The sequence below is a fragment of the Callospermophilus lateralis genome, chromosome 6 (assembly GCF_048772815.1).
Source record: "Callospermophilus lateralis isolate mCalLat2 chromosome 6, mCalLat2.hap1, whole genome shotgun sequence".
Lineage (NCBI taxonomy): Eukaryota > Metazoa > Chordata > Mammalia > Rodentia > Sciuridae > Callospermophilus > Callospermophilus lateralis.
Window position 1 is genome coordinate 121,149,968 of NC_135310.1, and position 15,181 is coordinate 121,165,148.

Here is a 15,181-nt window from a genome sequence, read left to right on the forward strand (position 1 = left end):
ACTGAATGTCACCATGACAGTTACCAAAAGGACCAACTAGGGTAAAAAACTACCCTGCTCAGATTAATGAAGGTGGCAGAAGGTGGACCCCCATTCTCCTGGCAAACATCAAACTTATGTGTTTGGAAGTAGTATCAAGTTTCCTTTGTGTTCTCTGCTGGGAGATGGCACATTCTCTTTCTCCCCTGAGAGCATTCTTTGCTTGAGCCTTACTTTCACGTATAATAAAATTCTCTTGCTGGCTTTTTATGTCCGACTCTAAATTTTCTTTCATGGGGCACAAGAATGGAGGCCTGGAGCTTTAGCTCCTCATTACTGTGACACTGATGGAACAGGAGTGAGAGGAGCCCCTGAAGTGTTGGCCTAGGGTGGTGAGGGAGCCTCCTGAAGAGGTGAACATGGGGAGGAAAGTGGGACATTAAGGAAATGGAGGCTGAAGAGGGGAGGGGAAGGAATCAGACCAAAGAAAGCCCTGGGAAGGATCAACCTACTGAACACCTGTGGGGTGGGGGATGGCTGGCTCTGTTTGGGGAAAGGTTCAGGGTTTTCTGGCTGGGGTTCTGAAGGAGGGCTCCATTTTTTACTAGGCTGGTAATTATACAGGTGTTAGCTGTCAGTCATCAGTAGGTCATAGGACGTTTTGGACAGTCTTCTGTGTTAAATGCATAGAGCAATTCAAACACACACAGGGAAGAAATGCGAAAAGAAGCAGATGCAAAGGTTGGGGCTATGTCTCAGAGGTAGAATGCTCGCCTACCATGCGTGAGGCACTGGGTTCGATCCCCACTACCACATACAAGCATGTTTCCACCTATAATGAAAAAAATAAATATTAAAAAAAGAAGCAGATGCAAGAGGATAATTGCCTAAGGGGATCTCCCTCTTCCAGAGCCACACTCATGAATGCTGGGGTGGTACGCAGAATCAAGGAGAGGAGGGAAGAGAAGGCCTGGGCCTCAAAGTGAAGTGACCAGCTCTTGTCCATGATTTTCGGGTTCTGAGGGTCTCACTTATTATTCTCCAATGTCATGGTCTTTGTGAAGCCCACCCCAGTCATCCTGCAACAAGCCTTGGCTACCTGGATGTCTTGGTTCAGTAGGAGCTGCTGCAGGAACAGGGGGCTATGGGCTGGGTGTTGGCTACACAGCTGGCAGCCATGGAGACAGAGGGTCAAGAATACGTGTGGCAGTAGCTGAAGAACACAGGGAGCTACTGCAAGACCCGTGAAGAGGAGGAGCCCAGGTGTTCACGCAGCATTCCCCTGGATGCTGAGGTGGTCCCTCTCTACTTCTCCAGAACTTCAAGTTCAGGTGTTCAACTACCATCCCTCTAGATGTCAAGGGTGGACCTTTCTCCAAGACACCAGATCAGGCACCCTCTTGGAGCCTGGAGGACCATCTCTCCACAACCCCGAGAGTCCAGGACACAAACATCCTGCCTCTTCTTTTTGGGGATCTAAGCAGCAAAAGACCTGTTGCTACATTCCTCAAGCATAACATCTTGAGGTGCTGCCTCACCTGAAGCTCCGAGGAATGGAGTTAGCCCTCTGTGGTCTGAGATCTCCGAAACTGTGAGCTGCCAAATAATCTTTTTATCCTGTAATATTGATCTTCTCAGATCTTTAGTTAGCAATGAAAAAACTGACTAAAACAATTACCTAGTTTTTAAGAATGAGTACCTAAATATTTTATGTTAATGTTATTATAAATGGAATTTATGGTTTTCTCCCCAAATATTACAATGCCAGGGCAAGCCAATACAACTGACTTCAAACCTTGCCGTGTTCTAAATTCATTTATTAGTTCTAGGAACTTTCTTTGTCTTAGGATTTTCTATATGTACAATCATGTCATCTGCAAATTAAGACACTTCGTCATCTATAAATTGAAACATAGTCTTTTCAATCTATAATCCTTTTTTTTTTCTATCTCTTGCCTCAAGACTCTGGCTGAGATGTTGAGTTACAATGTGTCACAGAACAGGTGGGAGTCAACACACTGGCCTATGAGTTATGGTTTGGATCCTGAATGTCCCCCAATGGCTTAATATGCCAAAGGCTTGGTGACAGTCTTCTGGATGAAACCTTTAATAGTGCGATCCCATGTAAAGAGCCTAGTTTATTAGGGGTGTGCCCTTGGAGAAGTGACTGAGACCTCGTTCCCCTCCTCTTTCTCTTTGTTTCTTGGCATCATGAGGTGAAGGGACCTCCTGCCGCATGCGCATGCTGAGGTACTGTGCCCCCCCCACAGGCCCAAAGCAATGGGACCAAGTAGCTAGGCACTGACACCTCTGAAACAGTGATCCAAAATAAACCTGTCCTGGTTTAAGGTGATTGACTCAGGTGTTTTTTCACAGCAACACAAATCTGACTAACACCATATCTTAAATAAAAATATCACCATATCTTAAATAAAAAGGACTTTCATCACAAAGTACATTGTTAGCTGTAGATTTTTTAGAGATGCCTTTTATCTGAAGAAGCTGCCTTTTACTCCTGGTTGGCTAAGAAATTGGATCAAGAATAGGTTTTGGATTTGGATAATGTCTTTTCTTGAAGGAAATGGTCCTGTGGTTATTCTCCTTATCCCATTAATATGGTAAATTAGTATTGATATTAAATGTTCATCAAAATTTATAGTCTAGATTAAAACTACTTCATTATAATGGTTAGATTTGATTTGCTGATATTTTGTAGATTCATGAGAAATGTTCGTCCAAAGTTTCCTACTTTCTTATGTGAATAATTTAAAATTTAAATAAATGTATACATGTATGCAACTATCATCACAGTACAATTATGGAATAATTCCATTACTCTAAGAAATTGCTCATGCTCATTGCCCTGCCTCCACTTCCATGGTTAGGCAAACACAAATCTTCATTTGAATTCTATGGATTTGTTTCACTTGACATTTCATATGAATGGAAAAATATTGTCTGTGGTCTATTCTGTTTGGCTTCTTTTCACTTAGCATATTGTGATTGTGTGTGTGCGTGTGCACATGCATGCACACGCACATGCATGTACACTCACACATGCATGCACAGTTGAACCAGGGTCTTGCACAATGCTAGGCAAGCACTCTACCTCTGAGCTACATCCAGCCCTACCACAATGTTTTGAGGTTTATACATGTCTCAGTATTTCATTCCTTTTTATTGCTGAATATTATTGCATAGTATGGATATACCTCATGGGGTTTGTATCTAATTACCAGTTGATGTGCTACTACAAATTTCTACTATGAATTTCATTTTGCTAAAAGGTATGGAGCCATTTAGGTCATCTATGACTTCTAGTGTATATGCAGATTCATGAGAGCATTTCAGAGGATATTTCCTAGAAAAAGAAATATGATGCCAATGATTCATTATATGTAATTATATATTACTATATAATTCTAAGTTATTAGATATCTGTTTTCCACACCAAATCTGCCCATTGACTTTCTTTCTGCGTTATTCCTCCCTCTGTGGTGAACCAGTACCACGGTCAGTACCACTGTCACAACAAGTGTAACTCCAACACATGACTTCTTCTGTTTAATGTAATAAAATTTCTGGGTCTGAGACACTCTGACTGTCTAATATTGAATTTTAGTGAAATCCTTCTTTCACCAATCTCACTGAAAAGCAGTATTCCTGCTGTCTGAATCCCAATCACAGAGCAATGAGGAATACAACCTTCCTCTAATCCGCCATCTTGACCATCCCATAGATGACTCTTTGCTGAGTCACCCCCATGTCTCTCAGGGGAACACCAACAACCCCCTCCACACTCCCCACCAGAGGAACTAGCTCTCCAGCCCCTTCCTCCTCAAACATCCTGAGTCCACAGCGTACTTGCAGTGGGACCTTCACAACTGCCTCAGTTTTGAGATATTCCTTTGCCCTGTAATATTTGGGGTTCTCCACCTGCTTCTCATTGGTTACCCCAATTCTTTTCTGGCTACTTTCTCTGTTTAGCCTTTTCTGAACCTCTATATTCCACCCCAGATTCTTGGTGACTAGAGGAAAAGTCTTCTCCTTCTTCTTCTTCTTTTTTTTTTTTTTTAACTTTATTTAGTTATTTTTATGTGGTGCTGAATATGAAACCCAGTGCCTCATACATGTGAGATAAGTGATCTACCATTGAGCCACAACCACAACCCAAAAGGAAAAATCTTGAGATAATTGATGGATTTTTGGCTAGAGAACACTCTGGTAAAAATCTAAAGATCTCTTGACTGAAGCTCAGATGCTGCAGCCCTTAGGCCTAGGAGTTGAGGCCTTAACCTCAGCCTTTTAGGGGAGACAAACCTTTTCACTGGAAGTTAAGAGATTCTTGGCCAGGGTGACACCCCGTAGAAACTTAAGCCCAGCAATTATGAGATTTTGGACCCTGGTGCCCATTAGGATAAGGACTTCTTCTATTCCTTTTACCTTCTTATCTGTATCTCCAGAACACAGAACATCATGGGACCCTCAAGGGTCAGAGGGTGCCCTCCATCTCTGGGTCAAGATGCCCTATTTAATGCCTGTTTGTCTCTCGTATTTAAACAACAGCTTTCCTTACTCCTTAGCTGCCTTCCTGATACTCTGTCCCTCCAAGGCTTGCATCTGGAGTGTCAGCTACATAAGAAAAACTGGTTTGAGACCAGAGGGAAAAAGTGTCACGTCTAAATTTAAGCTTCAGTGGGACCTAAATGGCTGTTTTCTGTTTACTTGTACTCTGGGACTCTGCTTTTTCACTAAAAAGTTTTCATTAAAAGTTTTTCCCTAGGCTGGGGATGTGGCTCAAGCGGTAGCGCGCTCGCCTGGCATGCGTGCGGCCCGGGTTCGATCCTCAGCACCACATACAAACAAAGATGTTGTGTCTGCTGAAAACTAGAAAATAAGTATTAAAAAATTCTCTCCCTCTCTCTCTTTAAAAAAAAAGTTTTTCCCTAAATGATGATTACACAGAGAAGGAAAATGGAAAAATCCCACCTGTGCAAGTTTTCTTTTTCTTGAGAATCTTTTCCTGAGGTCCACCCTCTCCTGGGATTTCATGGGCTTCTACAGTCTTCAAATATTTGGATGACTCTAATTCAGATTGCACTCTGGTCTGATGGATGTTCCATGTGTCTCCTTACTAGGGTAATTACAGGAGTGTAGTTTTTAAGTCTTTTTTAAGCTTCTTCTTCTTCTTCTTCTTTTTTTTTTTGTAAATTCACCTTTGTTCCATGAACTTAAATTTATATATATTTTTTTCTAATTAGTCTTGTTTTAATCTAACTGAAGTTTTTAGTCCTATGTGTTATATTGCTGTCTTTGTTCAGAGGCTAATTATTCAAAGGGGAATTCTCAAATACAACAGAAAAGGAAAGACTCCTGTAGGACTCCTTCACGTGGTCCTAAAACAGAGAATAAACAGTGATGATATTGACATAGATCTACCTCATGGCTGGACAAGTGGCCATTTGAACCATGGATTCAGTGTCCAGGTGTGATTGATGGACCTTGTCCCAGCCATCCTGACCTGTGCAGGACTCCTCCAGTCTATGCCCTTTATTCTTCAATATATTGATCACTGTCACACTGAGGACATCTGTGACAGGTTTTAATTTCTGAAGGGTTAAATGTGATAGAAAATGTGTCATAAATACCTGTAGTTCTTTTGTCTCTTACCTGTGGGGAGCATATACATGGCAAAAAGCTATGCAATCTCTATTTCCTGTTTGATTTCATGTAGGTTTGTGCACACCTGTGTATTATATACTGTGTTTACATACATGCTGTGTCTATGCATCATTTATATGCTACCAAAACTGGCTTATAGACATATGATCTGGTTTATAGATAAATTTTTAAAAAATGGATTCAAATGACTTTTAGTTCTAATGACTTAAATTAAACCTTTAACAAAAAGGTCAATTTAAATTATCCAAAGAGATAAAAGTAAAAATGTCTTAAAAATTACTAATCCACATGTTTTTCTAAGTGGTCAGCTAGTCAAGAATGTTGGTTTATATAAAATGTATTGTATCCAATGCTTTTAAGGTTTTTCTTCATCAGAAAAAGATGGCTTGAAATGTTAGCATTCATTTTAATTGGTAATCAAAAGTCAACAATTAAAATGTGTAAACTAGATTTAGCATTCGTGGTATAAACATTTATAAATATGTTTGTTAGAGGAGACACTTGATTAATTTGCAAAGTTAAAATACAGACCATCAACTTCTAAATATAAACTCAAGTACTCTTGGCTTATTAACTTCTTTAACAAATATCTGTAAAATCTTTAAGTGACCTTTTTAATAACTCTGGTTCTCTTTTTTTTTAAAGAGAGAGGGAGAGAGAGAGAGAATTTTAATATTTATTTTTTTTTAGTATTTGGAGGACATAACATCTTTGTTGGTATGTGGTGCTGAGGATCAAACCCGGGCCACACACATGCTGCTTGAGCCACATCCCCAGCCCGACTCTGGTTCTCTTTATGGTATTTAATGTTCTGTAACTGAATAAAGGTAACCTGTCATCAATAAGTGATTTAAAAATTTTATGTCACTCTTTACAGTGGGATGGAAATTTAAATTTAAATGTATCTTTAAAGTAGTAAAAGGGGAGTCTGGTTTGCTTAAAAATTTGACAATGTGGAACATAAAAATATTTTATCACTTTTTCCACAAAAAAGAAGTTTAGAGCCCTCACTTCTACTTGCTTCCTGCTTCAGATATAATGTCATGTTATGTTAAATGATATTCAGGTAGGCTCAGGAAACAATATATGATAACTTTGTAGAATAACATGTAAAAAGAGACAAAGATCAGCTTCAAAATACAAAATTTTAGGGTTCCTTAAGAGCCTTGTTTCACCTGAGATAAGTCTCTGCCTCTCCCCCTAATAAGATGAGACAAGATGAGATGGCTCCAAAGTAGTCTAGAAGTTATGTTCATCCTCAGAAAACTTGGAATGGGACCATCATTAGACACAGTTATCCTACTCAGAATATACTCAGGGAACCTAAAATCAGCATACTATAGTGACATACCCACATCAATGTTTATAGCAGCTCAATTCATAATAGCTAATCTGTGGAACCAACCTAAGTGCCCTTCAAGAGATGAATGGATAAAGAAAATGTGGTACATATACACAGTGGAATATTACTCATCCATAGAGAAGAATGATGTCATTCACCAGTAAAATGAACTGAAGAAGATCATTCTAAGTAAAATAAGCCAACCCCCCAAACCAAATACTGAATGTTCTCTCTGATATGTGATGCTAACACACATGGGGTGGGGGAAGAACAGAAGTTTATTGGATTAGACAAAGGGGAGTGAAGGGAAGGGAGCAGGGATGAGAATAAGAAAGACAGTAGAATGAACTGGACATAACTTTCCTATGTTCATATAGGAATATATGACCAGTGTAATTCTACATCATGTACAACCACAAGGATGGAGAGTCATATTCTATGTATGTATATAATATGTCCAAATATACTCTACTGTCATGTATATCTGAAAAGATAGAGAAAAAAGTTAAATTCATAAAAAGATAAAATATATTCACAAGATAGATTTTTGTTGTAAAGATTACTGAGATCTCAAAATAAAAGGGCATATAATACAAAATTAAGGAAAGGTTTTTGGTAAATTATAAAAGTTATTTAAAGTTTGTAAAGGTTTAAAATAAAGAAAAATTTGTTAAGGACTTTTTATGTGATTGAGGTGATACATATGTAGATCTTTGTAGAATAAATATATGGGTCTTTATTGAGGCTAAATAGATACCAAAGATACATTAGTGTCATTATAGAAATTATGCTTCTTGGATCAAAGTTATTATACAACATTTTTACTTTTGGTTATTTCATTTTATAATCATTGTCTGTTAGTGCTTTGCAGAATTACTACTTCTAACAGAACAACCTGAGTTAATTTAAGAGAGTAAGTTATCACCTACAGGATATAATATTGAGAGGATATAATGTTGACTTCCAGTACTAATAGTTACCCTAAATATTGTCCCTAAGTCAATGAAAGAGATAACTGTAAAATTATAGACATTAAAGATAAAACCCATTACTCCCTCCTCAAGACTGTTGAAACTGGCCTATTGGATATTTAAAATCAAAACTTGAAGACAAAAGCCAAGGAAGTAAAAGGCTAAGGAAAAAGCAGTCAATAGTTTGACCCTTGCCCTCTAAGGTCAGCTGGGACCCAGGGAATGATGGGAATACTCTAAAGGACATCAACTCTGGCAAGTCACCTGACCTCCTGATCAGGGAGCTGTGAGGACCCTAGAGAACAGGAAGCAACCAGTGAATATTCTGCAGAGAATTATTGAAGAAGGAAATGTCTGATGCTTCCAAAGGAAGCCATAAATGGTCAGCAAGAGTCTGACCCATCCTGGCAGATGAAATGGCTGGTAGAAAAAAAGCTAAAGAGGCCAAGCTTCTTCTCACAAGTTCCCAAGAGTGATCCCTGAGGAATCTCAATAGCCCTGAGTGTAGGGCAATTTAGTCTTAAATCCTGGCTGTCAAGTATACCCAAAGCACAGACATTACAAGGACATTTAAAAGGAAAGACAATCTTGGGATGTATATTTGCGTCAGTCCTCCTAAAAGTCAGTAAACTAGGTGGATATAAAGAAAGGGTTCTTGTGCAGGAGAGCCTAGTAAGTACCACAAAGGACTCTGATAGAGTGACAAGTTTGTCCTGAGTCCGTTTGAGCCTAATCTCACAAACCTACCAAACTTCCTCACCTCCTACATGAGCGGACTGGATCTGTGTTTCTGACTTTCAATCTAGCCCCAATCACAGCATCCATCAGAGCTAAATGGGCTATACCACTCATTCCTTTCCTGGTAGGATTGAGAATAACTGCTGTGGTGGATACAGTGATAGGCGGTCTATCTACCTCCCTTTCCTATCATCTAGATTTATCTAAAGATCTCTGTGTTAGTCTAGAGGAAACAGAAACAGGCTTAATTACCCTCCAGAACTGGGTAGACTCACTAACTATGAGACTATGTCTCATAGTTAAATAAGAGACTATGTCTCTTCTTGGAAGAAAAATGGCATTTTTATGTAAACCAATCTGGTATAGTTAGAGATGCAACAAATAAATTAGTAGACTGTCCCTCCAGGATTAGGCAGAAACCTTCAGATTCATAGGAATCATGATCAAAATTTACAGCTGGGTGTTTTTGTGCCATCCTTGGTGGGATCCTTTCTGACGCTCCTTCTAACTCTGTTGTTTGGACCCTTTCTGTTAAACCTACTGTCACAGTTGATCTCTTCTCATCAGAGGCTGTCAAACTCCAGCTGGTGCTGCAGCAGGGCTTCAAACCAATCCCACAAATGGACACAAAGGCCCTGTTGTCTCTTTTTGACCAGATAGGTTGAGAGGGTCATGGTCCTCAATTAGGCAGGGAGAATGACCTCCAATATGCCTGAGTCAACTACAGGAGATGAGACCTCCATCTCCTCAGCCACCCCGAAAGAATTTTGGGATCATGTCTCTCAGGGGAAAATGAGGTAGGAGTTTAGGGATGTTAAGATAGTGGATGGTACAAGAAAAATGTGGGTTAGAGTACAGTATGGCTGCCTTATGGTAATAAGTCACATTACCATGACAATCTCTGCTCTAGAGGGCTTATTGCCCATGGCAACTCCCATCACAGGTTCTGTATTCTAATTAGGTAAAAATAAAGTAAACACTGGGAACCAGCAGGACATATTCTTCAATCATCCTGTGCAGAGAGGGGACCAAGGCACAGCTCAGTATGTAACAGAAACTCACCAGACATTGAGACCTTGGATCCTGCTCTAGCTTGACCCACTCTGCTCTACTTTAGGAGTGTTACTTTCCTTTTCCCTTTCAATAAGTCTATGCTCTGTTATTTCTGCGTTTCTTGGTTACTTGTTTGATTGGGAAACCAAGAACCTGAGCCTCATCTGGACATCCCACCAGTAACAGTTTTGAGGCGTGATTTTTGGTGGATTGACAGTGATAGGGATTCCTGGTCTCCAAGACCAGGTTTCTTGCTTTTCAGCAGTGATTGATTTACATCATAATCTAAATAAGGTGTGGGTGGACCTAGATCTTCTACATTGGCCTTCCTAGCCCTTATGCCTGGTGATCAGGTCCATGCAAAACAGGAGGGCTCTTACATCTTATCCAAATGTTTAATACTATTAGTATTAAATACATATTCAGTATTAAACATAATCACTATGCTGTAAACTGCCTCTGCATCTTCTCTTAGAAAAGTTATCCAGCAGAGAACTGAAGAGGGTATTTTCTTTTGTTTTTGGAAAGGTCTCACTTGAGTTATGTATATTTCCTTTCTTCCATTTTGATCACATTCATTACCATCCTCTATCTTTTCCTGTCATCCTGGTGTTTAATACATCACCAGATAGATTAAGATCCTGTTAATTGCCTGTGAGAGCAAAGATGTTGTTCAGGATTTGGCTTGAAGCTGCACTCTGTCAGCTTATTTCATAAGAAAAAAGTGATAAGAGGCCTATCCAACTCTCTCCTACCATCTAGATTTATCTAAAGATCTCTGTGTTAGTCTAGAGGAAATAGCAACAGGCATAATTACCCTGCAGAACCGGGTAGACTCACTGACAGCAGTTTTCCGATTTGGTTCTCTTTTCCCCAGTTTGTATAATCCCAATCGTGTTTCTATTTTCATCATTATCCCAGGGAGGTGTGGGGACCTCTTAGGTTTCTGACCCAAAATGTATGGGGGAGGAGGAAGGTAAGGTGGAGGAGAGACAGAAGCAGGTCTTCTGTAGTGGTGTTCGGGGGCGTATAAAGATCTCATCTCTAGTATCTTTGGTTTTCCATGTCATGATGAAGGACACAGTCGAGATGCTCGATGAAATACTGAATAAAATTCTGGATGAAAGAAGTTTAGAAACTTGGGATAGAGGTGTAGCTCCGTGGCAGGGTACTTGCCAAGCATGCCTGGCTTGTATGGCCAACATCTTAAAAAGAAGAAAAATAAAAAATGAGAAGTTCCCAAGCCTACTCTAGCACTTGAGTCCTGCTCTGCTGTGCAACTTCCCAGTCATTGCTCCGGGACGCAATGGTGCACTTTGACCAACAGATGGCGACAGAGACGGAAATTTAAGTTGTTTTTCTTGCCTTTCCCTGGGGCGGAAATCCCCGTGGAAACCCGACTATTCACAGGGGCTCTCCCCAGGCAGCCTTTGCCTGTCTCTTCTTTCTCACATTATATCAATCTGCGAGGTTCTGACAGTGACGACGGTGGGATACGGAAAACCAGGGACAGGAGAAGAGGTGATGGGCAGCTTTCCAGACCAGCCCCTGAAGCCCTCCTGCTTCCTGGGGACCCAATTCTAGGGGTTAGGCTGGAGGACAAGTGGGCGACCTGGGTCAGTCCCCGCATCCTGTAGATGTGGCCCCGCTAGAGCTGAGCTCCATCCAGGCAGGAATTCCGCTCCTGCACCCCGACCCCCGACATTTTCTCCACTAATGTATTATCATCACCTAGTGCAGTCCCCCTGAATAAATATTTGTTGAATGAAAGAGTGAAGTAGAAAAATTGAGGCCCTGCTCCTCTAAATTGCTTATCTGGGTTCCTTCAGGCCCTTAGTGGCAGGGCCAGGTCTAGAGCTTAGGGTTTTCGATTTCTGGTTTGGTTCTCTTTCCACCAGTTTGTATACTCCTATCGTATTTCTATTTAGACTCTTTTAGTCCTAATTATTGAATGAAAGACTTCATCTTCCCTTAGAGCAGTTAAGGAGCAGAGAACTGCACAGGGTATTTTTTGTTTGTTTGTTTTGTTTTTTGGACAGGTCTCACCTGAATTATATATTTTTCCTTTGGTCCATCTTGACCATATTCATTAGAGTCTTCTATCCTTTCCTGTCATCTTCCCCAGATGGAGAATTCAGGTTTTACATCTTATCTCAATGTTTTTCACCTGAAAGTTTATGTGTATGTGTGTTGGGTGTCCGTGTCCCAAGGGTTTTCTTCTTTTTTCTTACATTATAATTTGTCATAAAGGAGGAATTGATTGTGATATATTCATACGTGCATGTAACATAATTTGGTTGATTCCTTAAGGTTTTTCTTAACTTCTGTAGTATGAATCCTACCAATCTGAGGGAAGACTAGCTTGTCTTCTCTGACAAAATATGTGTTACATGTTGTATAGGAAAAGATGTGTTACATGGGATCGGGGTCAGAATTCTCTGTCTCTGGTTCAGGAAATGTTTCGAGCATGTGATTTGAGGAACAGAATGGACACTACATAGAGGAAATTTCTTGATGATGTGATACAGTTTGGGAGACATGAATGCTGTGGTGATCACGACCTTGAAGGGGGGAAATGCATGGTGATGTTTTATTCCTGATTTTTCTCCCCCTGATTTACTTCTCTTCAGTTTCTACTCTTGGGTGCTGTCTCCTTGTAACTGAGAATACAGCCAGGCGCAGTGGCACACACCTGTAATCCCAGCAATTTATGAAGCTGAGGCAATAAGATCTCAAGTTCAGCAGCCTCAGGAACTTAGTGAGATCTGCAGCAACTTAACAATATCTTGTCCCCCCCCCCAAAAAAAAAAAGGAATGGGGATGTGGCTCAGAGATAAAGTGCAGCTGGGTTTAATCCCAGTACAAAAATAAAATAAAATAAACCCCCCAAAACAAACATAAAAAATGGAGGAAATCTAGAAAAAAGAATACATAGTTTTTCTTAGAAGAAGAACAACAACAAAACCAGAAAATAAATGCTGTGAAAAATTACTTATTTCTTTATGACTTTTATGAAATGTCGCAGCCATGTTTTAGGGTAGAAATATTTGATCTAATTACCATTAGGAAGAAATAGAAACTCCTAATGGGAGTTACATGCCTTACCTAATTTTTTCCTTTTTTTTTTTTTTTTGCTTGCTTCTCCCACCTTGTTCCCTACAATTATCTGATCAATTTACTCTGTTCCAAACACACTGGCCTTTTTGTTTAAACATACGAAGCTTACACCCTTTGCACCCTCTCTTGCCTCTAATGCTCTTCTCTGAGAGCTTAACACAATTTAAAAATACCTATTTGTCATATCAGTTGAAATCTAAGCTCCATGAGGCCGGACCATGCCAGTTTGTCTTCTACATTACATTTGTATTCCCTGGTAGAGTGGTAATGGGAGGCCAAATATTTTATTTGAAAAATATTGTAGCATGCATATCCCAATGGAATTCATACATAACAGAGGTAGCTATTTTATGTGTATTTTCAGCATGTAGAGCATTGCATTTTAGGCATTCAGTAAATTGTTATTGAATCTGTACTGAATTCTTCCCATTGATTTTTGAACATTTCAAGTTTGAAAAAAACCCAAAACCCAGAAAATCAGAATGCTATAGGGAATAGGGAGGGGGCAAAACCAAAAGCAGACTATGGAAAAGATTTCCTTATGTAACCCCCAAATTTATCCAGATACAATAGTGGTACAAGGAACATGTCTGATTAACCAGCCTTCTCTGTTCTCCTCAGTGGATTTCCAGTCCTTTGCCATACATGATATATAAAGAATAAATAAATTTGCCAAACTAATTAATTGAAAGACTGACATGAAGATTTTATTTGCTTAATAAAATTTAAAGGACTTACTCAGTAATTCATTAGGAGAGTGCAACTGAGGGGGTTAAAATATGAATGTCTGTCTCATTTCAAACATTATCAGTACTGTGAAAGCACTTGTTTTCTTCTCAGAGACGAGTCTTGCTGTGCTGCCCAGGCTGGTCCTGAACTTCTGGGCTCAAGCCATTTTGCTGCAGCCACTTAAGTAGCTGGGATGACAGGTGTGTGCACCTGGCTTTGAAAGCACTTAAATCAGTTAATACCTATCATTAACTAAATTCATATTTGATACTAATATGTAGCAGAAATTAAAATCGGGGTGTTATTGCAGGACAATTGTAGAGTATTGTGGTCACTGTCACTCTTCCAATTCCACCACCAGCCCTCAGGTTTGTTCTGGTAATGTGTTTGATGGATTTACACAAGCTGTGTTATTTGAAATTATGTGATTTCATTGTTTCAATATTTTGTTCAAACATTATTAATATAAGTGACTAAAGTATTTGCATGAAGTTTAAGACTGATTATCAAAGGCACATCTTTAAAACAAATGATAAAGTGTGATGTTGGGCAAGTTACTCAGACTGAAGCATGGTTTCCTTATCTGAAAATTTATATAATGATAATTACCCTAGAGTCTGTTCAGGTTACTTGTGTCAAGATATTTTAAATGTGCCATGTCAGGCATATATTAAGGTTTAAAATGATAGTTATTATTGTTTATACTAATAGAAATAATTGTTATAACTATAATAATAATTTCACGTCTATTCTTCTCTGGATTAGATTTAGAATTTGAAAAACTCTTATTAACTTTCAGTTTAACCTGTCCTACTTCCTGTTACTCTATTTCACCTCTGGTTGCTGCTGGAACTGGAGTATCAATAGGCTCAGAGGGGTCAAGTCATCCTTGAGCAGCTATTTCCTGAAGGGCCTCCTCTGAATGCCATGTAAAATACATGTGTTGATAAATAACTCAGTTGATTAAATAACCCAGCTAACTTTTCTCAACTGTTTCCTCATCACAGCCTCTGTTTTGTCCCCTTTAAAAATGCAGAACACGGCTTTGTCTTGGGATTCTAGCTCTTTGCCAGGATCTGCAATTAATATGTCATATCTATAAAATTTTATTTTGTATGAATACCAATGGTGTCAAAGAGAAAGTGTCTACCTGTTAAAGGTACAGTGACTGAGGCTAATAGAGATAATGTAATCTGTCCAGAGTCACAAAATCAATAAATTCTTCAACCGTGATACAAATTCATTTTCTTTATAATCTGTTTCCTTTCATATTGTATCTTAGTGCTTGTAGTGTTAAGTCTAGGAGGAAAAATGAAGAGCTCTTAGATAATAATTTTATGTCCCAAGGAATAGTATTCCACTTCTTCTTTCCCTCTGACATCCTTAGCCACCATCAAACCCCAAACATCAAAAACAAAATTTAAGGGAGATGGAAGATGGCGCCGAAGGGAGTGAGCACCCCCGTGTACCGCGTCACTGAGCAGGAAAATGACAAGGTAGAATGGCTAAAAGCTAGCTTGTTAGGAATTTCCAGCAAAATTGGGGTTCTCCGAACTCTAGAGGAAGGATT